Raw genomic sequence first — 23233 nt, 5'->3', positions numbered from 1 at the left:
TTCTATATTGAGACTCCCTTCTGACGTGAGGCCAGATTATGTCCAGTTGACAGTTGAAACTAACCGTCATGGAACTGATGAGTGACTCTTCATGTCAATCTATGAAACAGTCCACTTCATTCTCTTGCTTCCTCTATGCACCTGGGCTTCTTATCCCTTTCTGGGACCATACCTGCATGTCAATGGCCTTTGTAGTGTAGTGTCAATAAGTGTTAGTCAAATCTCTTCTTAATGTAACAAAAATCCAAAAAGCCATTTGTGTACAAAGCAGGAACTACAAATGATATCTTACAACTGAAATCCAGAAGAGAGGACTGGTCATAGAAACAGCTAAACCCAAGGTTTTCAATTATTCCTAGCCCATATTATCTATCTATCTATCTATCTATCTATCTATCTATCTATCTATCTATCTATCATCTATCTATCTATCTATCTATCTATCTACCTACCTACCTACCTACCTATCTATATATCTACTTATCTATCATCTATCATCTATCTATCTAACATCTATCTATCTATCATCTATCTATCTATCATCTATCTATCTATCATCTATCTATCTCCTCTCTCTTCTCTTCCCTGTCCTTCCCCTTCCCTGCTTCCTTTCCTTTTCCTCCTTAATTTTCTGAACTTCGATTCCCAGAATATTATAATCAGTTTCATACAGTTTTCACACTCAGAACTGTGTAGCCAGAAACAAAAGAATATTCTCTCCTAATAAACAATTCAAATGTACAAAATCTCAGGAGAGAATCATGCCCCTCTCCCCAGGCCCCTGACATGCCATATGGGTTGTATGTGCCCCTGCAGCTAGAGGCAATGGAGTAAAAGCTTGTAAGAGCTCCTGGAAAAAAATAACTCCATAATGAAGGCACACTGTGGCAATAAATAAACTCAGCTGTCTTTACTGGGTGGGATGACTCCACCAGTACCAAGATAAGTGCCACATGAACAGAGAGTACTTTCTGGTCATTAGACAAGTCCACGTTATGGAACAAATGTCAAAGGTTGATGAAGGATGGGCTCTCTAGAACAAAGGGGATGCGCAAAAGCATGGGTAGAGGTAGAAAGAAAATCTATTCTTGATTGAGCAGAAAGACAATACAACCAGAAAAGTACTTATTGTGGGACAAGTAGATCCACATTCAGGGTCATGGCTTCATAACTATTAGGTTGTGGCATGCTCGTCATGGCTCTCTGCAAAACTGTTTGAGAAGTTCACCTCAACACAATACAAGCTGCAGATAAACTATGCCTTTTATTTGATGCAACAAACCATACTTGCAGTCAACTGCATAACAGTATCTTCTTGGCTAGCATGCATCCTGAGACACAGTACAATACAGTGGCTGGAAAGACAAGTATCTCAGAAGACAGCCTAGATGTGAATCTTTGATTGGCTAATTATTTTGTGCATAATTTGAAACTGTTCTTCAACCTCTCCCCACCTCAACTGTGTCTTACCATAAAACTTAAGTAATCAGGATGCTATCAATAAAATCAAATGAATTAATATTTACAAAATGTGCCACAGCTTTGGGCATATGATAACTATCACATAGATAAGAGCAAGTCTACTGGCTTGATTTTAAATTATCTTCTTTCTCTATGTCTCTATGTTACTGTTGGTGTCATTTTGCTTTAAAAGAAATGAGAGTTTTTATATAAATCTATCATCTATAAAACTTATACACACCCTCACAGGAAATGCCACCTGCTCAGTGGGATAATGCTCTTATATGCTGTAAAGATTTGTCTCTTATATTAGTCTAATAAAATGTTGATTGGCCAGTAGCCAGACAGGAAGTATAGGTGGGGAGACCAGACCAAGGGAATTCTGGGAAGAGGAAAGACAGAGAGGCAGTCATCAGCCAGATGCAGAGGAAGCACAATAAGAATGTCTTGCTGAGAAAAGGTACCAAGCCACGTAGCTAAACAGACAAGAATTATGGATTAGTTTAAGTTGTAAGAGCTAGTTAATAATAAGCCTGAGCTAACAGGCTAAACAGTTTATAGTTCATATAAGCCTCTGTGTGTTTCTGTGGGACTGAATGGCTGTGGGACCAGGCAGGACAAAAATTTCCATCTATAAGCATCTACTGCAGACATAGAGAAAGAAGAGAAGTTAAAATCCATCCTCAACAGCTAGTGGACTTGTTCATATTCTCCAGGATGAGCATGATAAGACAAGTGAGTAAGGGAATGTTTGTGGGACACTTTGGCTGGAAATAGAGACTTCTTAGAAGGTCTCAACATCTCTCTTGCCATGTGTTGAAGCCTATACTGATGACATACAGATCCGTCTTCAAATAATACACGGGCAAATATATCCCAGTGCACTTGTACAAGAAATGAGCATTCATCTGCAGTTTGTTGGCTTTCCAAATGCAGACACAGAGATTTAAACCATATTTAGGTCCCAACAAATCCATCCTAAAAACCAATCTTCTCTAATGCCCATTTTTATCCAAGTACAGTGCCTAATTAAATGCTAGCAGGGAGAGCACTGTATTTAGAAATGAACAAGGCAAGATCATCGACCACAGCTATTTATACATGTCTTAGCTCAAATAGCTCAGTCTGTGCATGCTCACTACTGGCATTACTTGCTTTTAAAATTCCTTCTAAAATGTATGAATTTCATTTGAGAAGGCTCTATCTGCCGGACAGTTATATCTAACAATTACAGAGCTCTAAAAACTACATGTTATTTGAAGCACACTCAGCACACCTGCCTGAGGAGTTTTTTATTAGGTGTTTAAAAAATACCTGCCCCAGGTCATAGACAGGTTCAGACAGAGAACCTCACAGTAAATCGCATGTAAGCATAATCCAGGAGTGGCCATGACCAGTTCCATGAAGGTACATACAGGCACTACTGTGAAGTCATCACTAGCATTTCTTCTATATCACACACACACACACACACACACACACACACACACACCACCACCACCACCACCACCACCACCACCACACAATAGACAAAAGCACTATCCTGGAGCTGTCATGACCACTTCCTGGCAAGGCTAGATGGAGCATAGCAGTGTTTCCACAAGAATCCACACAACTACATCAAATCAATGAAAATTAGCATCAGAACTGATTACCCTGCCCTAAGACACTCCATTTCCATCTTTATCTGATTACATCATTCAGTCTTCCATTATAAGTGAACCAGATTTGCTCATCTCTGCACTGTGTGGATGACTCAACCATGATGCATCAGTCCATCTCAGGAAATGTGTGCTGGGCCCTGGTCAGTCATGAGCCCCATTACCCAAAATGCCTTTTCAAGGAGGTGCGATTCGCTCGCCAAACAAGACCCGCTCTTAAAGTAAGCTGTGCAGTGGGTGTTACTCTGTCCTCAAAGTGGTTCACTGTATCTAGGTTCTTCCCCTTCGTGTCATGTTCTCAAAACTCATGTTGTGACATGTGTCAAGACTTTCCTTTTGTGTATATGGGTATTTGATTGCATGAGATACCACACTTTTCTTCTCTATTAAGGAACTGATGAACATCGCACTGATGTATTGTCCTCTATTATAAATTATACCACTAATGCCACTACTGACACTCCTAGACAAAGACTTGCTCCTCTGCTTTTTCTGACTGTCATTGTCTTTGCTTGCTTGTTTGCTCTGAGTCAGGGGCTTGCTATGTAACCCAGGTTGGCCTTCTAGTCTATAGCTTCTGACCTCAGCTTCCCCAATTCTGAGATTAAAACTATGCACCTCCACTTAATGCTTAATGCTTTTCTTTAATGTTTTCAAATGTTGTTTGTTTCCTTGTTTCCTTGCTGTGTGGCAGAGTGACCTCAGGATATTGCGTGTGCCAGGTCCAATCTCCACCACTGAGTGACATACCTACCCTGCATTTGTTTTTGTTGCTATGAAAAGGATCTTGGTGTGTATCCCAGGCTAGCCCAAGATGACCTCAGAGTCTTGGCGATCATTCTGTCTTAGTTTCCTGACTTCTGAGTTTTAAAACATGGGCCAGCACACTTGGCCCTATGAGTGTTTTATGGTATATTTTCAGTTCTCTTGGGAATGCGCCTAGAACTGACTATTTCATCGTAGAGTAGCTCTATGCTTAACTCTTGATTAACTTCCAAACTGTTTTATAAGTGACTGAAGCTTCAGATTCACAGCAGCAACCACGAATGTCCCCATCACTCCACGTCCCTCCCCATCCCACTCACACTGCTGTGGTCTGTCTGGGCATGCGACCTCTCACCATTGTCCTAGCTCATCATGATTTAATTCTATTTCTTTAATAACTAATGGTCATTAAGTATCTTCTCATGTTCATTACCATTCCCCTAGCTTATTTAGAAACTCTGTATTCAAATGTTGGCTCAGTTTTTATTAGGTAATTGCTCATTTTCTTACTGGTTTATACCAGTTCCATATTTGTTATCCCTTAGCATGCACCAGATATGTGATCTATGCATATTTTTCCCACCCTGTAAAACATCTTTTCATTTTCTTGACAGTGCCCTTGACGGGCAACAGTTTTCATTTTGGTGCCAATTTACAGATATTTTCCTTGGTTACTTCTAATTGTGGATCCATTGCTGAATCTCCGATAACTAAGTTTTAGTGCTCTGTTTTTGTCTGTGAGTTCTCTGGATTTTACTCTTTTATTTGCAGTTTTTATCTGTGAAAACCAATGAAAGTTCAATAGTGTAAAGGTAGATATTTTGTTTGCAAATAGCTTTGCCACTCTCCTCATGGTCCAGCTTTATCACACAAATGACATCTTAGGTGTATGACACACCTATCGACACAAATCTGTCTATGACATCCACTTCATATGGTGCACTTTTAATTTTCAAGTCAGATGGGAAAGAAAAGAGTACAAGTATGTTATTTGCACCACCTGTTACCTGTTATCCATGCAGATGTGAGTGTATTCCAGGTACTCTTGAAAGTCTTTTCTTACCATCGGAGAGATTCAAGTTCAATTTCCTTTACATAAGGTCCATTTCTCGGTGGCTATGGTTTATCTAGAGATGCTTTCACTTCTTAACTGCAGGACAATTTTGTGAAATGGAACTACTTGGTTGAGAGATTCTTCTGCCAAAACTTTGAACATGATATCCCACTGTCTCCTGAATATTATGGCAGCTCTTGAGAAATCAGTTGTTAGTTTTTTAGTCTTACTGAAGAGCCGTGGTATACACTGAGCCACCTACCTCTCTGGACCCTTTCAAAGTTATCTCCTGGGCTGCAGAAATGGCAGTCATAGAGTATTTGCCTAACATGCTTGAGGTCCTAGGTTCAATCTTCAACACGGGATGATAATGATAATGATAAAACAGTCTCTATTTCTTACTTAAAGTTATTTGATAACTTTATTATAATTTGTCTAGGCGAGAATCTCACTTTTTACCTTGTTTAAAGTACATTCGTTTGGCATCTTTGGTGTATAGACTAATGAAAATTTTAAATCAAATTTGAAGAATTTCAGCCACTGTTTCTAAATATTCTCTCAGCACCACTTCCTCTCTTCAGTGGGTCACATTTATTGTGCAGATCTTGGTATTTTCAGTGATCCTCCCCAGGTCTCTCAGGTCTCCCTGAGTCTCTGAGTCTTCCAAGGGTTTCCCATGGATCTCAGAGGTTCTGTCGCTTCTTTTCCATGTGTAGACTGAGTAATCCAACCCATCTCCTTCACTCTTTCCTCTGTTTATTCAGATCTCCATTCGCTGGTCACCTTTCAAGCTCACATTGCACATTGTTCAACTCAGAATCCTTTGTTTTTTATAGCCATACCTCTACAGATATTCTGTCTTCTCATACACATTTTTTACTTTGATTTTAAATTGTTTAGCCAGGCTGTCTGTCGCTTACTTCCTTGAACAAACTTAAATATCTGAAGTCCAGAACTGCACGGCCTGGACTCCCTCCCAGGCCTGCCTTTTCTTCCTCCATACATTTGATTTATATTTTTTTTTTGTTTCTGTGTGTCTCCTGCAATCCTCATTTTGAAAACCACACATTATACGTAATACAAAGTAGTAAATCTGGAAATTGATCTTCTTCCCTCCAGGGTTTCTTGGTTTGTTATAATTAATGTTCTTGCCTATTGACTTTCCTGAGTCAATTTTTTAGTCTGCACCCTCTTTTTTAGGTTATGTGCCCACTTAAGTCCCAGTGACCTCTCTTAGAGGACAGCCACCCCCTGAAATGTTTCAAACCAAAAATCCAACCAGTTTTTGCTGAGACTCTGTGTGTGTGTGTGTGTGTGTGTGTGTGTGTGTAATGTACACATATGTATGTTCATGAGTATACAATACCTGTGAGTGTGTATAGTGTATATGCATGTGCATGTGGTGTATTGTGTATACCTGTGTGTGGAAGCATATATGTATGTGCATGTGTGTTGGAACATGTTTTCAACACTCTAAACAGGAGCTCACAACTCTCCATTAGCTTTCTTTCCTGTTTTACCTGGAGCGTCTAGGTCAAGCAGAGATGGCATTCGGAGCCTTTCTTGACACACACATCACTTTCCAGAGTCCCAAAACCTGCTTCTGGTGTTCAAATCCCCTGATGACCCCATCAAACTTCTCAGGAATGAAAACTAGCCCTCCTCTGACATTTCAGACACACACCCTCTGGGGAAAGGCTGCTTGCTGTGAACACTGAGCCAGGTCTCGCCAAGTCAGTTCTTAACAACCAGACAATTCCCTGCAGCCAGTCACTAAGGAGCACTCAGCTCTGCTCACTCAGCAGCAGCCATGCTTCTGATGTCAGAGACCATACAGCACCAGAGGTCCAAGGGCAAAATGACTCAGGCAGATTGAAATGCCCCAGCACTGACTATCCTGGCCAACATTAGACACTGTTCTTGATGAATTGCTCCTCAGATTCCTATGCTTGCTTTTGAGAAATTCCCAGAGTCCTGAAAAAGTTGATTCAGGTAGTCTGTCCTGAGTTCTTTGTTTGGTTGGTTGGTTTGGTTGTTTTTTCAGCACAGAGTTTTCCTGTAGCTTTGGTGCCTGTCCTGGAACTAGCTCTCGTAGACCAGGCTGACCTTAAACTCACAGAGATCCACCTGCCTCTGCCTCCTGAGTGCTGGGATTAAAGATGTGCACCATCACCCGGCACCTGAGCTCTTGATGCTGTTGTGGAAAGAGAATTTTCAGGAGCCTTTACTCACCTTTTCTCTTATGTCTCCCATCACATCTGCTTCTATTGTTTCTGCAGCTTTCTAGAACCTAGGGTCCTTATGATCAAGTACTGGACCCTGTACAAGCTCATCCTTTGGGTTCTCCTTAAAAGTACTTCCTGGTTCTCTGTCTTTAAGTGTGTGTGTGTGTGTGTGTGTGTGTGTGTGTACCTTCAGAGGTTTCTGGTTCTGGAGATGGAGTTACAGAATATTGTGAGCCATTGACCTGGGTGCTGGGAACTGAGCTCCATCCTTCTGCAAGAGCAGCGCATTTACTTCCCGTCTGTGCTATCTCTTCAGCACCCCCTCAGCTTGCTCTTGCTTGATTTTCCCATGTTACTGTATTTTCCTGACTTAAGAATCCTGTAGAGTTTGTGTCTCCAAATCAACCTTTTAGGATAAGAGCCAGAGCTGCTGAACACCAGAGAAACATTCCAGTTTCTATCTCTTTCATCTCTTGGCGTAGTAGATTCGCAATATATTTCATTTAAAATAAAGAGTAAAAGCAAAAACATTAGCAAATTTAATTCCAGTGGCACCTAAGAATGGCTTAAATCCTGGTAGCTATGTGTTGGTTAAGCAGATGAGAGAGTATATGCTTTATTGCTTTATTACAGTGCTGGAAATCCCCAAATGTCCCTGGCAAAAAACATTAAAATGCCATTACAGACATAAAAAGGTTTCCATGACAGTGGTGTCCTGGTGGTTCATATTTATTCTTTTTGCTGTGCAGCATTTGAAATCAATTTCACTTCCTGAGTTTTATAGCGCTTTCCCTCTAATTGGCAAACAGGGTGTACACAGGACTCTAAGAACCTGGGGGTAGAGGCCAGAAGGCACAGTGACCCCTGATTCAGCATGGGAACTACAGGGGTTATGTGGAAATGGCGCTATCCCCAGTTCTAAACCAAGAACGCTTTCTGCCATTTCGGGCTTCTCTGGCAGAAGGAATTCAAGGTGTGTCTCCCCGTGCCAATGTGCCCTACTATGGCTTTTCCCCACTATCGCCTTGTGAGATCATCCCACTGACATCTTAGAGTAGGGGTAGTTTGGGTCTAGCAGCCAAGACAATGAAATAAGCAGAACAGTATTTAGATAGCTATACCTACGGTAGTGGTAAGGGAGCTGGGATTAAGTCAGGAGGGTTGCAGGACCCTCACCTGAGATGCCATCCATTTCTTCCTCCTGTTCTTCCCTGTGATCTTTGGCTATTTTGGAGCATAAAGGAAGCAGGAAGTTAACTGAGAGAGGGACTCTATGATGCAGCTCCCACAAGGTCGCCATCAGTCATGGGGTGGGTGATGCAGCTGCTTAGGGGTCAGCTACGCTCCTGTCAGTAGTCCCTCACTCATGCTGTGTGATTCTAAGTTAGGATTGGCTGGGAATGTTGCCTTGGTCCTCCATCAGTGCAGCTGTTTGTATCTGCACAGGAAAAGCGGCGCTGTTCGGTTCAGTTGCCTTGCCATCCCCTTTTAATTATGCTTCTTTTTAAAATGCTGGAATTTTATTGGGGGACAGAGTGTGTTATGGAGTTTTATGGTGCTACTGTGTCTAAGAAGTCTTGTCATCTGCCTATTATCCAGCCAACCATCTACAAATGGATGCCACTGTATACTAGCAGCTATGCCAAACAAAGAGCAATATAGGAAGTCATGGGAAGGGCAAGGTACCCATCCTCCTCATTGTGAAGCTCCCATTCTACCAGAGGAATCAGAATGAATAGCAGAGTGCTTTGCTCATGGAGTTTATTAGTGTCTCTAAAACACATTGTGATGAGAGGAAACCGTGGTACTGAAAGGCAGAAGTGTCCCAGAAAGGAGGTCAGAGACATGAAGATGCTGTGGGAACCAGGGCTACACAAACCACGATTCCTCCACAAGAAGAAAATCCAAACTAAATTCCAAATTCAAGGGTTGTGATGACAGGGTGTGTCTACAGGCTACAAAAGAGCCGGGGGGGGGGGGGGGGCGTGATTCAAAAGTGGCTTGAAAGGGTGCTGGATAGGAGGTGACTCTTGAGGGCTGTACGGATGCTCTGTGGTTAAGATCATTTTTATCCAGAGGACCCAAGTTTGATTCTCAGCACCTATATTGCTATATTGTGTGGTTCACAGCCACCTGCAACTCCATCTCCAAGGGATCTAACATGGTCTTCTAGCCTCTGCTCTCTCTCTCTCTCTCTCTCTCTCTCTCTCTCTCTCTCTCTCTCTCTCTCTCTCTCTCTCTCTCTCTCTCCCCCTCCCTCCCTTTTTCCCTCCCTCCCTCCCCCCCTTTTCCCTCCCTCTCTCCCTTTTTCCCTCCCTCCCTCCCTCCCTTTTTCCCTCCCTCCCTCCCTCCCTTTTCCCTCCCTCTCTCCCTTTTTCCCTCCCTCCCTCCCTCCCTTTTTCCCTCCCTCCCTCCCTCCCTTTTCCCTCCTCCCTCCCTTTTTCCCTCCCTCCCTCCCTCCCTTTTTCCCTCCCTCCCTCCCTCCCTCCCTCTTTCCCTCCCTCCCTTCCTTTTTCCCTCCCTCCCTCCCTCCCTTTTCCCTCCTTCCCTCTCTCTCTCTCTCTCTCTCTAACTCTCTCTCTCTCTCTCACACACACACACACACACACACACACACACACACACACACACATACAGTGCAGGAGAATTGTCTGTATTCTGTCAATCATGTTTTAAATAAATGCTGATTGGCCAGGCAGGAAGTATAGGCGGGTCAACCAGACAGAAAGCAGAGATGGGGCGATGAGAACAGGAGAATTCTAGGAAGGAGGACTCCCATTCGTTGCAGTCCTGCCCAGACTACTGAAGAAACAGGATGTGACCTGCCTTGCTGAAAAAGGTACTGAGCCATGTGGCTAACATAGATAAGAATAATGGGTTAATATAAGTTATATGAGTTAACAAGAAGCCTGAGCTAAGAGGCCAATCAGTAATAACTAATGCAGAATCTCTGTGTGATTCTTCTGGGGCTAAATGGCTGTGGGAACTGGGTAGGACAGAAACCCCAACTAGCAGGTCCCTCATGTTACACACACACACACACACACACACACATACACACTAAAAAATAAAACACTTCTCACATGGTGTTCGCTTTTCTGGCTGTGGATAAGAACATCTCGGACTCACTGAGGAGGCAGACAAACAGATCAAGTGGATGATGTGTGTCTGCTGAGAAGCTGCATTTCCAAGCCCTCTCCCCCATGGACTGAAGGCTCCCTGTGAGCACAGCACAGAGGTTGTTATGAAACAGACACCATGAGGCCATGACTGGTCACAGAAGATGGCTGGTTCAAGCTCTGTGTCCCCCATTACTAGACGCCTTTGCTGGGGTTACTCTTGTAGATTCCGTGGCTTTTCCATTGCACTAGGTTTCCACCTTGCCCCCGAAAAACCCCCAATTCCAGTCGTTTCTCCCAGTATTTTCTCCCCTCTCTTGATCCCTCCTGTTCCAGACCCCACCCATTCCCAGTCCACCCTGGAAATCTATTTTATTTGTCCTTCTCAGAGAGATCTTTGGGTCCCTCTTAAGCCCTCCTTGTTACTTAGCCTCTTAGGGTCTGTGGACTCTAGCATGGTTATCTTTTACTTCACAGCCAATGTCCACTTATAATTGAGTACATTCCATGTTTGTCTTTCTAGGGTCTAGTTTCCTCACTTGGGATAGTTTTTTCTAGTTCTCTCCACTTGTATGCAAATTTAATGGTGCCATTGTTTTAAGCAGCTGAATAATACTCCATTGTGTAAATGTAGTACATTTTCTTTATTTGTTCTTCAGTGGAGAGACATCTAGGTTGTTTCCAGTTTCTGACTATTATGAATAAAGCTTCTATGAACATAGTTGAACAAGTATCCTTGTAATAGGATGGGGTGTCCTTTGGATATATGCCCTGGAGTTGTATAGCTGGGTCTTGAGGTAGATTGATTTCCAATTTTCTGAGAAACCGCAATATTGTATTACAAAGTGTCTGTACAAGTCTGCACTCTCACAAACAGTGGAGGATTGGTCCCCTTGCTCCACATCTTCTCCAGCATGAGCTGTCACTTGTGTTTTTAATCTTAAATCATTCTGACAGGTATAAGATGGAATCTCAAAGTCATTTTGACTTGCATTTCCCTGATAGCTAAGGATGTCGAACATTTCATTAAGTGTTTCTGGCCACTTGAGAATCCTCTGCTTAGAATTCTCTGTTTAGATCTGTACTCCATTTAAAAATTTAATTAGTTTGTGTATACTTTCTTGGGTTCTTTATGTATTTTGGATCTTAGCCCTCTGCCAGATGTGGGGTTGGTAAGGAGGTTTTCCCAGTCTGTGGGCTGCCATTTTGTCTTGTTGACAGTGTCCTTTACATAAGCTTTTCAGTTTCATATGGTCCCATATATTAATTGTTGATCTTAGTGCCTGCTCCATTGGTATTCTGTTCAGGAAGTTGTCCCCAGTGCCAGTATATTCAAGGCTATTCCCCATTTTCTCTCCTATCAGGTTCTGTGTATATGGTTTTATGTCGAGGTCTTTGATGCATTTGAACTTGAGTTGTGAAGGGTCATAGATATGGATCTATTTTCATTCTTCTACATAGTGACTCCCAGTTGTACAAGCACCATTTGTTGAAGATGCTTTCTTTTTTGCATTGTGTATTGCTGGATTCTTTATCAAAAATCAGGTGTCCATTGGTGTGTGAATTTACATCTGGGTCTTCAATTCAATTTCATTGATCAGCATATCTATTTTTAGGCCAACTTCATGTGGTTTTTATTACTAAGCTTTATAGTACAGCTTGAAATTAAGGATGGGTGATGCCTCTAGAAGTTCTTTAATTATACAGGATTATTTTATGTTGTTTTAGTTGTTTTGTTTTTACATATGAAGTTAAATATTGCTCTTTCAAGGTCTGTAAAGAATTGTGTTAGAATTTTGATGTGTATTGAATTGAACCTATAGATTATTTTTGGTAGGATGGCTATTTTTGCTATGATAATCCTACCAATCTGTGAACATGGCAGATCTTTCCATCTTCTGATATCTTCTTCAATTCTCTTTCTCAAAGACTTGAAAATTTTAACATACAGGTCTTTCACTTGCTTGGTTAGAGTTAGACCAAGATACTTTATATTATTTGTGGCTATTGCAAAAAGTATTGCTTCCCTGGTTTCTTTCTCATCCTATTTGAAATTTGTATTATAGGAGGGCTACTGATTTTTTTAGCTAATCTTATATCCAGCCACTACACTGAAGGTGTTTATCAGCTAAGGAGTTCCCTGATAGAATTTTGGGAGTCATTTATGCATATTATCATCTGCAAATAGTGATACGTTGACTTCTCACTCTCTAATTTGTGTCCCCTTTATCTTCACTCGTCTTATTGCTCTATCTAAAACTTTAAGTACTATATTGAATAGGTATGGAGATAGTGAACAGCCTTGACTTGTTCCTGGTTTTAGCGGAATTGCTTTGATTTCCTCTCATGTAACTTGAAGTTGGCTATAGGATTATTGTAAATGGCCTTTATTATGTTTAGTTATGTTTCTTGTATCCCTGATCCCTCCAAGACTTTTACCATGATGGTATGCTGGACTTTGTCAAAGACTTTTTTAGCATCTGATGATATAATCATGTGTTTTATTTTTAATTTACTTTGTTTATATGGTGGATTATATTGACAGATTTTTATATATTCCACCATCCCTGAATCCCTGGGATAAAGTTACAGAGAAATCCTGTCTTAAAAACAATAACAACAGACAAAAACAGGCATCATGGGGGCTGGAGAGAATAATCCCTGACAAAAATCCTTGCCTGAACCCTGGACCCAGTTTCTTCCTTGGCTAGGTCCCAGACCCCAGTGCTGAGTGTTCTCCTACTTTTTCAAAAAAATCATTCCATTCTTTTATCTCTGTAAGTAAACTGATTTATTCATAAACTGGAAAAGGAAACATTCACTTGGGGACGTGAGCAATGCCTGTGGGCTGGGGTAGCTCCTTCTGAAACACCGAGGTATTGAAATTGTCCCCACGAGGCATCAAAACCCTCAGTGACAGATTGTGGAGTGTAGAGAAAATGAGGACACAGTTTTCTGTGGAGATGAGAGGACCAGGGCATGGAAAGAAATGAAACTACCAATCAGTTTCCCTCGGATATATTAGGTTAGAGTTCTTTTAAAAAAAAATGAGCTTCACTTTATTTTAAAAATTTAATGTTTTAAAGCACCATTCTTGAAACTATTTATTGTCTTTGATTCCAAGGCAAGTTATTGGTCATACTTATCAATCTGTAAGATATTGTATTTGACAGAATCAAAAATCACTGGTGCAGAAGGCAGCTCAGGATGCAAGAACAGCCCCAATACTATACCTACATTTTCAAATATTTCTGCCACTTTAAACTAGTTTACACCCCCCACACAAACAACTTACATACCACACACACACACACACACATGCACATACACACACACATATACCACACATTCACACCACATATATACCATAACACACAACACACACATGTACATACATATAGCCATATATAATCATATATACACCCCACACAGACACAGACACCTACATATATTCATACATACATACATACATACATGCATGCATGCATACCCACTTATGGTCTTCAAGGGTGGGTAAAAAAGAGTTTCTGTGTATTTTCCAAGCATCTGAAGGCTGTTCCACAATATACCTTGTTTTTGATGTTCCAAATGATAATTTCTTTTTCCTGGACATGGTTTCAAGTACCCCAAGGCACTTCTACATGAGCAATCCAACACCCACTGCTTTTCATTCCAAGTCTAGGGCCCTCTTCAACCTCAGCCCAAATGCAGCCCCCTCACTTCTCTCTACAATGACCCCCTAGCCCACCCACCATTTTGGGAAGTCTTCCTCCATTCTAGCATCTAGTCCTTTACTCTGAGGTAGGTATGTGTGATGGCTATTCTTGCTTTTCAGCTTGACTACATCTGGAACTAAAGTCAATAATTGGAGGGCACACCTGTGAGGGTTTTTTTTTCTTAAGTTGCACACCTGTAAGGTATTTCTATCATTATCATCATCATCATCATCATCATCAGGCTTAATCTGAATTAATCTATTTCTAATATGGATCTTTGAAGTGCGAAGACAGTAGAAAGATCTTTAATCCAGATCTTTCCATCTGGGAAAAGATACGCCTCTAATCCAGACCTTGGGGCAGGAAGATACAGACCTTTAACCTTTTTCTGGAAGCCTATATAAATTCATGGAAGAAGGGAGCTTTTGCTCTTTGCCTACTTATTGTTGCCTTGCTAGCAAGTTCATTCCTTCACTGGCATTAGATCCTCCTTCTTCAAGATTCCAGCATATAGTGAAGACCAGGTGAGACACTGCCTATTACAGATGTGGTTCTAGAGCAACAGAAGTATAAGGATGAATCTTTCAAATATCTGCAACAGACCTTTCAATTTTGCCAACACGTACAGTTACCAAAGCCTCACCAGTTACTGGATCATCTCCTGGGAACTCAAAGAACTCCAAAAGCCCATGATGTGAACTATATTTCAAACTCAGAGAGATCGATACATTTGATCATCCTGATTCACCAACTGTAAGGAGCAATGGATTTGGTGACCCTGTGTATGAAACTTTAGACAGTTTGGAGAAAAATAAGAAAAATGATGATGCTGGTTGATTGTTCTTAGCATCTCTGGATAAATAGACAAAGGATAGATATGAGCCCTGTGATAAAATTAACCAATTTCACGCATCTCAGAATCTGTATGTAATTAGGAGAACAATGAACTTGGTGATGAAAATGCCTAGCTCCAGATGCATATAAACAATCCAAAGGTTTCTAAGTGTGCCCTGAAAGAAAACCTTCTCTCCAACATACACAGAGCTGAAAAACATAGCTGCTGAAAATCAAACTGAAGCCATTATTATATGATTGACTGAATTACAGGGAAAATTTAAGTCCCAGCCTTAAAGGGTGTGCATGGTTAATGGACATTAAATTAGTAAAGAACAGGACCCTGTAACTTAGGATGGATGTGTGTATAAGAACCCCTCTGAAGCTGAGAACTTAAAACCCTTAGATTCTCAAGGGTTTATCTCACCCAACAAAGTAGTCTCCTCGACTCATCCTTTTAAGTATTGTCTTTCACCTTTGACTGGAGAAATCAATCCTTCATTGTTTGCTAAACCAGCAGTGACTTCCTTTGAAGGAAACGCCAGGCAAGACAGCACTGCTGTCTCTCAGGCCCACTGATAGCTGCCTCTAGACCCATAACCAGACTTAAGGCAAAGCAGGCTCCTACAGGGGAGGTAGAAAGTGTAGTCCAAAAGAATGTGTTCTTCACTACTAAAGAGTGTAACTTTTCTAACTCATTCAAACAGAAGTCTGGGGAACATGGGTAGGAATGGATTTGAAGGGTGTGGGATAATGGTAGAAGGAACATAAAATTTGATCAAGTTGAGTTTATGGACATGGGCCCTCTGAGTGGAGATTCTGGGTTTAATATGGAAACTCACACAGTTATACAAAGGTGTCAAAAGGTTGTTTGAATGGTTGCCCGAAGTGTTTGACAAAAGATGATCTACTGAGAAGGAGCTGGATATTCTTGACAGCCCTTGTGTTAGTGTTGGTGAAGGGGTTCTAAGGCTTGGGGAAACTGCAATACTTCAGTGGGTGTGCTGTGTAAAACCTAATGCTCCACAGTGGGAAGACCTAGAAGACATACCCTTCACTAATCCTATAAGACAAATAAAAGTGAACCGGCACTTGCACATTTGAAGAGTTTTTGTTGCCATTCTCCTGTGCCAGACCTAAGGTTGAAGACACTGTTGCTCAGTGGGATGAACTAAATGCAGTGGGCTCAACTGGCTCCTGAAGTAGCAGGAGCCATGTGGGGGTACTGAATTGTCAAAGGCAAAGCGATTGAAGTCATCATAATGGGCAGCACAGACAAAGCCATGTTCATAATGGCCTAACCTATAATGGTCAGCACGGGCAAAGTGAATTTAATGGGGACATGACTCGTATGGACCTTTGGTATTGGCTAATCAATCATGGTGTTTCCAGGCATGAAATAGATAAGAAGTCCACTGAATTTTTATTTGATTTATATAAGTGGAAAAAGTTCTCAAGCAAATGAAAGGGAGGCTATAATGGATTATGGCAGAGGGGAATTTCGGTCCATGAATCAGTTTCCAGACTTGAGTCTTGTAGATCCAGAACCCCTGGAATGAAGAGACAGCCAGGTTCCCCTGAGGAAGGACCTTCATAAACCACCTAAAAGTTTGATTGTTAGTCTTTCTCCAGTCCTTTCTCAGAGTGACCTAGGTCCTTTATTTAACAAGAGGAACTGTACACTGGGGGAAAGGAAACAATCAGACTTTCCAGGGTCTATTGGACACTGGTTCTGACTTGATGCTGATTCTGGGAGATTCCAAGAAATATTATGGCCCTCCATTTATAGTAGGGGCTTGAGTTTTGTCTGAAGTCTGACTCAGAATAGGTCCAGTGGGTCCCCAAACTTATTCTGTGATGATTCTCCCAGTTCGAGAATGTATAATTGAGATACATGTACTTAGAAGTTGGCAGAATTCTCACACTAGTTCCCTGACCTATGAAATGAGGACTTTTATATTAGAAAGACTAAATGGAAGTTTTTAGAGTTGTCTCTGCCGAGGAAAATTGTGGTTCTAAAGCAGTATCGCATCCTTGAAGGAATTACAGAAATTAGTGCCACCATCAAGTGATGGTACAAGAGTTGTAGTCCTACCACATCTCCCACTAACTCTCCTCTCTGGCCAGTGCAGAAGACATGGGGATCATGGAGAATGACAGTTGACGACTGAAAACCCAATCAGGGAGTGACATGGTATGCAGCTATTGACCTAGAAAATGCTTTCTTCTCAGCACCTGTCCATAAACAAGAAGCAATTTGATTGTCTCTTCTATAAAATATTACACTGATGCACTGTATTAACAACACTGTGCTTATTGGAAAAGTGAGCAAGAGGTGGCAACCACCGTGAACTCACTGGTAACACATAAGCATGTCAGAGGATGGGAAATAAATCCAACCACAATTCGTGGCTCTTCAACCTCATTGAAATTCTTAGGAGTCCAGAGGTGTGGAGCATGAAGAGATATTGTTTCTAAGGTGAAGGAAAGGTGATTGTACCTGGCCCCTCCCACCATCAAGAGAGAAGCACCTTTACTAGGCCTATTTGGATTCTGGAGACAGCACATTCCTTACTTGGATGTGCTATTCTGGCCCATTTACCAAGTGACTCAGAAAGCTGCTAGCTTGGTGTGGAGCCTGAAACAGGAGGAGGCTCTTCAACAGGTTCAGGCTCCTGTGCAGGCTGCTCTGCCACTTGGACAAAATGATCCAGTAGACATGGTGGTCCTTGAAGTGGCAGTGGCAAATAGGGATGCTGTTTGGAGCCTTTGGTAGGCTCCTACAGGTGACTCACAGAATAGACCTTTGGGATTTTGAAGCAAGGCTCTACCAGCATCTACAAACAACCATTCTCCTTCAGAAGACAGCTCTTGGTCTACTATGGGGCCTTTAGTGGGAACTGAACATTTGACAATGGGCCACCGCGTTTCCAGGCTGCCTGAACTTCCCATCATGAGCTGGGTGTTGTCGGGCCCACCAAGTCCTAAAGTGGGATATGCACAGCAGCAGTCTATTGTCAAGTGGAAATGGTATACACAACATCAGGCCCGAGCCGGTTCTGAAGCCATGAGCGAGTTCCACAAAGAACTTGCCCAAATGCCTATGGCTTCTACTCCTGTTACAATGCCATCTGCTGCCTAGTATGAAGCTATAGCCACATTTGGTGTGCCCTGTGATTGATTGGTTGAGGAAGAGAAGACTAGGGCTTGGTTTGCTGATGTTTCTGCATGCTGTGCAGGCACACCCAGAAGTGAACAGCTGTACATTGCAACCCCTTTCAGGGACAGCCCTGGAAGACACTGGTGAAGGGAAACCTTCACATCTGGCAGAGCTTCGGGCATTACACATGGTCATATATTTCGTTTGGAAGGAGAAATGGTCAGATGTGTGGTTGTTCACTGTTTCATGGGCTGTAGCTAATGAGTTCGCTGGATAGTCAGGGACTCGGAAAGAGCAAGATCAGAAAATTGGTGAGAAAGGTCTATCCGGGGAAGGGGGATGTGGCCAGATCTCTCCAGATGGGTGAAGGATGTGAAGATAATTGTGTCCCATGTAAATGTTCATCAAAAGATGACTTCAGCTGAGAAGTTCAAGTAGATAGCCTCTTGCCCCAGATCTTCCTGTCATTGCCCGATGGACCCATAAACAAAGTATCCATGGTAACAGAGATGGGGATTATGTGTGGGCTCCTATCCACCCAGGGTTACCTGGCTACAGCTTCTGCTGAGATCTGTGCACAGCAGAGACCAACACTGAGCCGCAGGTATTATACCATCCCCCAGGGTGACCAGCCAGTAACCTGGTAACAGGTTAACTACCTTGGACTGCTTTCTGTGTGGAGAGAATAGCACTTTGTTCTTACTGCAGTAGATACTTATTCTGGTTATGGATTTGGCTTTCCTGAAAGAAGTGCCTCTGACAAAACCACCATTTGTGGACTTGTAGAATGCCTTATCCACCACCATGCTCTTCTACACGGTATTGCTTCCAGCCAAGGAGCTCAATCCACCATACAACGGTGGGCACGCAATCATGGAATCTGCTAGTCTCATCCTGTTCCCCGTCATTCTGACGCAGCTGGCCTGAAAGAAAGATGTAATGGCCTTTTGAAGACACAGTTACAGTGTCAATTAGGTAATTAGTGTCAATCAGCCTGAAGGACTGGGATAGAGTTCTTCAGAAGGCAGTATTTGCTTTGAATCAACATCCAGTATATGGTACAGTTTCTCCCACAGTCGAAATCCACAGGTCCAGGAATCAGCGGGTGGAAGAGAGAATAGTTCCACTCACTATTACCCCTAGAGACCCCACAAAGTTCTTTTCTTCCTGCTCCCACAGCCCTAAGTTCTACTGACCTAGAAGTTTTAATTACAAAGCAGGGAACACTCTTGCCAGGAACTGCAACAAACAGTCCATTGAACTGGAAGCCAGCTTACCCCTGGCCACCTTAGGTTTCTGAAGCCCCTAAATGAACAGGCTAAGAAAGGAGTAGCAGTGTTCAGAGGGGGTGATTGATTCAGATTACTATGGGGAAATTAGATTAGTTTTCTCTCGTGGAGGTAAGAAAATTATATATGGAGTGCAGGAAACCCTTTAGGGTATCTCTTGATGCTACCATCTCTTGTGGCTAAAGTCAATGGGAAACTATAACACTCAATAGGACGACCAAGGACAGAGACCCTTCAGAATGAAGACATGGGTCAGTCCTCCAAGACAAGAGCCAAGAACCTGCAAAGGTTCTTGAAGAGGTTGGAGGAAATACAGAACAGGTAGTAGAGGAAGGTAGTCTTTAATACCAGCTAAGGCTATGTGACAAATTACAGAAACAAGGATTATAGTTGACAAGAGCACTTCTATTGTATTTGTAAAAATGCATTTGTATGGATATTTGTGTTTTCTTTCCTCAATTCATTTATCATGTAATATAACATCAATTATGAGAATACCAATGGTTATCATACTTAAATTTCAGATACTAAAGGAATATCCCCAAAGGGACATTGTCACCTATTCTAAATTTATAATGTATTTGTGCTTATACAAAGGAGAGGTATATCATGTTAGGTGTAGCATGTCTAATAAAAACCCAGAAACAGATATTGGGGTTCAACCTGAAGGTCAGAAAAGCAAAACAGTCAGCCATTGGCTCTTATTTCTACCTCAGTCTAAAATGGTGATCCTATCTCCAGGAATCTCAGAATGAAACTGTGTCTGAGAGATGTCTCCTCCTGTCTTATATTCCTCTCTAGTGTTGGGATTAAGGGCACGCACCACTACCACCTAGTTTCAATGGCAAACTAGTGCAGCTACTGGGATTAAAGGTGTGTGTCACCACTGCCTTGTCTGTAAGGCTGAGCAGGGTGTATGCTTTACTCTCTGATCTTCAGGCAAGCTTTATTTACAGTTAGGTATAATTATAGCCTGGTTAGTTATATGATGCATTTGTGATCATACAGGTCATAGTCATATTATGTTTAGGCTTAGGTATAATTATGACCTGGTTATTATTTTCATTTGGAAATCAATCCTAACATAAGGAAATATGATTGTGTGTCAAGTTGACCAGGGATGGACTTGTGATGGCTATTCTTGGTTTTTAATTTGACTACATCTGAAACTGAAACCCAAACATAGAGGGCACATCTGTGAGGTTTGTTTGTTTTGTTTTGTTTTGTTTTGTTTTGTTTTTTTACTTAATTTGAAGTAATCCATTTAGATCTTAGAAGTAGGAAGACACTCCTTTAATCTGGATCTTGAGGCCAAAAGACACACCTTTATTCTGGGCCTCACCTTCTGCTGGAAGCCTGTATGAGGAGATGCAAGATGGAAGCGTTTGCTCTGTTCCTACTCTTCCTTGCCTTGCTAGCAAGTCTTGTTCCCTCTCTGGCATTCAGGCCTACTCCTTCAGGGTCCCAGCATTTACTAAGACCAGCTGAGACATCCAGCCTTGTAGACTGAGAAACTGGTGGATTTGGGGGCTTTCCATTCATAGCCAGCCATTTCTGGGTTAGTTGAACCACAGCTTGTAAGTAATTCTAATAAATCTCATTTCCGCATGTATAGAAATACTCATTATATAACTTCTGTTAACCTAGAGGACCCTAGTAGAGCACACCTTGTGAATTTTACTATGTTTTTGAACTGAAATACCAGGACACTTTCTTCCTTAGGTATCACAAGAGTCCCCTAGGTTTGACATCCTGCAGTTCATTAAATTAAAAGACAATTGTTAAATTGTATCTCTGTGGAACCATCCTCTCAGTTTTAACTGAACCTCCCTTCCTTCCTCTCCCTTTCTTTCTCCATCTCTCATATACATAGAGAACCATTTTTATGTACCTGATATGATGAAGGCATGCAACTTGTGTTTTCATCTTTTGTCTTGACCCTTTAAAATTAAATCAGAATTCAAGGTTAAACAAACGATGGCTCACAAATCAAGTATTCTCATTCCTTGTGTTCACATTCTTTCTCTCTTTCTCTCTCCCTCTCCCTATTCCCTGAGTTCTCTCATGTACCTCAGGCTGACTTTAAATTCGCTACGTGGCTGCCTGACATTAAACTCTTGATTCTTCTGCCTCTACTTCTAGAAAGTTGGAATTACAGGCATGATCCACCATGTCAGCTATAACCTTTCCATTCTTGCTTTGTTTTGCTAAAAATGTATTTATTTGTGTGTGTGTGTGTGTGTGTGTGTGTGTGTGTGTGTGTGTGTGTGTGTATCTCCATGAGCTTATGGGTACCATGTGCATGCCTGGTGTCCATGAGGCCAGCAGAGGGCGCTGAATTCCTTGGAGCTGGAATTACAGATGTCTATGTGTCACAATGTGAGGGCTGATAAACCCTCGTCCTCTGCAAGAGCAGTAAGTGCTCTTACCCACTGAGCATCTTTTCAGGCTCTCTCTTTGCTTTATAAATAAAGTTTTACAGACCCACAGCCTTCCAGATGTGCACCTGACCCACAGCCATCCAGGTGTGTATATGTGCCACCTGCCTGACTCACAGCCTTCCAGATTTGTATGTGTGCCACCTGTCTGACCCACAGCCTTCCAGGTGTGTAGTGTGCCACCTGCCTGACCCATAGCCTTCCAGGTGTGTATGTGTGTCACCTGTCTGACCCACAGCCTTCCAAGTGTGTATGTGTGCCACCTGCCTCTGGTGCCTCGGCATTGCCATGCTCAGTACATCACTACTGTAAGAATTACAGAAGCACAGAGGCTGACTTATTTTCTGGCTCTAGGAAGAAAAGATCTGCTAATCCCTGCTCCACACTAGTGTTTCCCAATCTTGTTTTCATTACCATTCCCCTAAGGGGCCTTTGAGGCTTTTTGTTCTAAAACACCCTGTGCTGTGAAATTCATGTGTTGAATGTGGATCTGTGATCCACACAGGAATAAACTAAGATTGACTTCCATTCCCTAAAATCAATTTTTACCTCTGTGGAGGAGGCCTGCTTAAGTACAGAGTGTCTCAATGTTGGCGCTCTCGGTGCTTTAAGGCATGTAATTCTCTGTTGTGGAAAGCTGTCCTGTCCACTGTGGGATCTGAACCGCATGCTTGATCTCTGCTCACTAGATGCAAACAACACTCCTTCACAGGGTCTATAAGAGCCCAAACCATCTCCAGACAAGGCTAACCGTCCTGTGGCAGGCCCAGGCAAGCAAGAGGTGAGACCGCCTCGGGTTGAAAAAGAAAGAAAGACTTTCTTCAATAGTATCAAAACATAAAGATGTATGATTTCTATTGTATGTCATAAACTTACATGTTTTTCTTCATAACATTTGCCATTATCATAGAACATCTTTTATTCTATTTTTAACTTATATTTTTGGATGTGAAGTCTTAAGTTCCAGGTTGACCTTACACTTTCTAGTAGCTTAAGGGTGGCCTTGAACTTCTGACCCTATTACCTCTACCTATAAGTGCTGAGTTTTGCAGGCAATACAGGGTCTTGTGTATTTTAGGTGTGTGGGTTTGTACTGATAGCCAATATGACAGAATTCAGAATCGCCTGAAAGATACCTTCTGGGCTTGACTGTGAGGGATTGAATTGATTTAGTTCACTGGGGGCAGAGAATCCACCCTGAAATAATGAGCAACATCGTTTCCTGGGCTGGGCTTCTGGAGTACAGGGAGTTCGCTGAGCACAAGCATTCATCCACTCTCCTCTCCTGCAGACACCGTGCGAGCAGCTGCCATAGCTCCTGCTTCGGTGACTTCCCCATCAGGATGGACTGTACCCTTGACCACGAGCCAAAACAAACTTCTTTTTCCACGAGTTGCTTTGTCAGAATTTTTATCGTTACAATGTAAGGCAATACATTAGGCAACCACAAACTGAGAAGCATTCCTATCCTGGCAAAGCATCTTATTTTTTATTAAAATTAATTAAGTATG

General features: G+C 42.0%; 1 pseudogene; it reads left to right on the top strand.

Annotated features, from left to right (window-relative positions):
* Positions 1–14576: 14576 nt before the first annotated feature.
* LOC121677153 lies at positions 14577–19674 on the top strand (annotated as a pseudogene).
* The last annotated feature ends 3559 nt before the right edge of the window (positions 19675–23233 follow it).

The sequence above is a fragment of the Arvicola amphibius genome, chromosome 4, assembly GCF_903992535.2.
Source record: "Arvicola amphibius chromosome 4, mArvAmp1.2, whole genome shotgun sequence".
NCBI lineage: Eukaryota > Metazoa > Chordata > Mammalia > Rodentia > Cricetidae > Arvicola > Arvicola amphibius.
The sequence above is the reverse complement of the archived record's forward strand: the minus strand, read 5'-3'. Positions and strand labels throughout refer to the sequence as shown.